This window comes from Sinocyclocheilus rhinocerous, unplaced genomic scaffold (assembly GCF_001515625.1).
Source record: "Sinocyclocheilus rhinocerous isolate Xijiao unplaced genomic scaffold, SAMN03320098_v1.1 scaffold368, whole genome shotgun sequence".
In the NCBI taxonomy this organism is placed as follows: Eukaryota; Metazoa; Chordata; class Actinopteri; order Cypriniformes; family Cyprinidae; genus Sinocyclocheilus; species Sinocyclocheilus rhinocerous.
In genome coordinates, this window is record NW_015664681.1 from 619,438 (window position 1) to 622,840 (window position 3,403).

Genomic DNA, 3,403 nt, shown 5'->3' on the forward strand with positions numbered 1-3,403 from the left:
CCTGTCCTGTCACGGCTATGGAGGCCGTCTGTGAACTCTCTGCCTGTCCTGTCACGGCTATGGAGGCCATCAGTGAACTCTTGCTTTGCTCTGAACTGGCCGATGAGGCCATCTCCGAACTCTCGTCCTGTTCTGAATCAGCCTTGGAGGCTGATTGTGATCTCTCTGTCTGTCTAGATGCTGATTTTGAACTCTCTGTCTTGCCCGTTTCTGTCAATCTGTCTGATCATGAACTGTCAGTCTGTCCAGGATCAACCTATGAATCAGTTTTTGAATTATCTGTCTGTCCCATTTCGCTCAATGAGCCTGAGGTGGAATCACCTGTCTGTTTTTTTTTCTTTCAATTAACGAACCGGATTCTGAACTTTCTGTCTGTCCTGTTTTAGCCAATGAGTGTGATGCTGAACCATCTGTCTGTCCAGTTCCAAACAAGGAACCTGTTATCTGCCCCATTAGTCCAGTTATGAGCCCAGAAAAAATAAATGCACTCCATGTCTGTCCCGTTAACCCTGTCACTGCCTTAGAGACCATTCAGGAACTGTCTGCTTGTTCTGTTTTCCCAAATGTGTCTGAACGGTCTGTCTTGCCAGTCTTAGTTAGTGAGTCTAATTATGAACTGTCTGCCTGTTCTGTTTTCCCAAATGTGTCTGTTGAACCATCTGCCTTGCCAGTCCTAGTCTTTGAGCCCGTTTATGAACTGTCTGACTGCCCAGTTTCAGTCTGCGAGACTGTTTTTGAACTGTCTGCCTGTCCAGTTTCAGTCAGTAAGCCTGTTTGTGAACTGTCTGCCTGTCCAGTTTCAGTCAGTTAGCCCGTTCATGAACTGTCTGCCCGTTCAGTTGTCACCAGGGAAAATATTGATGAACTTGTTCCCTGCCTCGGTCCTTGAGACCGTATATGCTCTTTCTGCTCGGTATGCTCCGCCGTGGTGGTCTTCTGCTCCGTCCGCTCCATCGTGGTGGTCTTCTGTCTGGCTCTGGTGGTCTTCTGCTCCGTCGTGGTGATCTTCTGCTCCGTCTGCTCTGCCGTGGTGGTCTTCTGTCTGGCTCTGGTGGTCTTCCGCTCCGCCGTGGGGATCTTCGGACTCGTCTGCTCTGCTGTGGTGGTCCTCAGTGCCACCTGTTCTGACGGTTCTGTCCTGGCTTCCTGCTCTGCCAGCTCTGCCCTGGCTTCTTGCTCTGCCAGCTCCGCCCTGGCTTCCTGCTCTGCCGGCTCCGCCCTGACTCCCTGCTCTGCCTTGGCATCCTGCTCTGCTGGCTTTGCCTCAGTCCCCTGTTCCTTCACTTCCACATGGACCTGGCCCTCCATCCCTCCCCCTGTTCCACCTCCTCTCCGCCACCCTCCTGGATTGTTCTATGTTGGGAGCATCTGGAAGCCGCTCCTTGGGGGGGCTCTGTCACGAATCCAGTCCGTGGCCTTCCGTCCGATTGTTACCAGAGGCCGCCCTTTCATTATATTGACTTTCACACCACACAGACTGTTACACGTCACCCTGGACTACATTTCCCATGCTCCAATGCACTAATCACAAGTTCACCTGAAACCAATCACACACAGCTGCTACCAATAACACACACTATATAAATCAGTCCCACACCACCATTCAACGCCGAGTATTGTCTAGCGTTTATTGCTCTCCAAGTGATAGCTACATTACGGAGCCATTCCGAGTTTTCTGAGTCAAAGTCTAGTTTCACCCTGTTTATTGCCTTAGTCATTTGTGTCTTGATCCTAGCCTGTGTATCTTATTTTGTCTGATCTCTGCCTGCCCTGAAGTATATCGGATGTACTTGGATTACCCCTCTCGTCTCGCCCTGTTCGGATACTGTTTACCCCTCGCCTGGACCATCGCCTGTGTTTCGGATTAATCTTCAGTCTTGCCCTCTGTATACCTGTCTGCCATTGCCTGACCCATGCCTGTTTCTGACCACGTCTCCTAAATAAAGCTTGCAAATGGATCCGCACGTCTCTCGTTCGCCACGTTACATACATAAGTAAATAAGCAATAAAGAATAATGAAGACCCTCAAAGCATGGAAATACATTAGGGACTAGAAGTAAAGCCACACAGAACTGGCACAAGTTAAAAGCGCACCCTGTATATAAGAGGGTCAGCCAGATGTCTGATAGCATGTAAACTTTTTGGTCCTAGGCAGCGATTGACTCACAGCATTGAGTTGAGAAATGTTATCCAAAATAATAAAACACTGCAGTCATCTCTGGTCCGCAAATACATGTAAATCCACATTCAGATGTGTTTATTTAGCTGTTCAAAGAAACATGGTTAGCAGTAATATGCACAGAGCAAAAGGGAAGGAACTTTGCTCTGAAACTGGCCTTGAAAAGATAGGACTATTTAATCATGTGGTGCACAGACCTGACGGACAGTGCTGAAACATGGGTCACATGGGAAACAATGAGGCGGTGATGTCACTGATCATAGAACTGACTAGAAGCCTTTCTTTAAAACATCCTTCAAAACTAATCACTTTTCACCCTGAATTCGGTCATAAACCATATGCCATGTGTGTTATGTTATGGTTACGTTTCAACCAAAAGATTATTATATGTTTTTACAGTGGTTGAGAAAAGTTGGCTTTTTTTTGTGCTTTTTCCCACCACTTCATTTGTTTTTCTCATATGATGGCGCACATTGTTCTGAATAAATGTCCCTTATTATTTTGTGGCGTAACGCATCTGCTAATTGTCTGCAACCTTTTCTCCGTTCGGCACAATGCTCTAGAAAAAAGCGAGCGTATCGGATGTCTTGATCTGTGCTGGAAGTTCATGACAAAAACAAGTCCTGTGATCTGACCTAGTTGAACTATTTTCTGTCATTCTCTTCCATAAAAACAACACGGTATGAGGTCAGGGAGATGCTGGGCTGGAGCGCAATAGTACGGGATGCAGTTTGTTGTTTGGATGCCTGGTGGATGACATCAGCTCACACAGAGCTTTCCCCTCAGCCCTCACAGCAGGAACAGTGGTTTTCCATACTATTACCTCTGCCTCGAAGGAAAGTCCCACTGATTGTGCACTACCGCACCACCTCCTTTTACCTTAAGAGCTCTCTGTAAATGGCAAATAAATCACACTCAACCGCATGTAGCTGAGTCTCAACATAGACATTTATGTCCCTTGAGGGAATAACGGCAGTTGTCAGGGCCGAAGCATAAGAGACGAAATAACCACAGCAGCTGATGGAGAGCTGATTAGCAAGATAACTTCATTCAACAGATGACAGCACTCATGAAACATATGCAATTATGTATATACATAACATGCAATATATAACTTAATGATAATCGTTCCCTTCCTTTGTAGTGCAAAACAACTTTATTTAAATGGCAGTTTTCCAAAGTGTAAGTTAAGGCTCTCCACTTTTACAAGTCCAGGATGGGAAA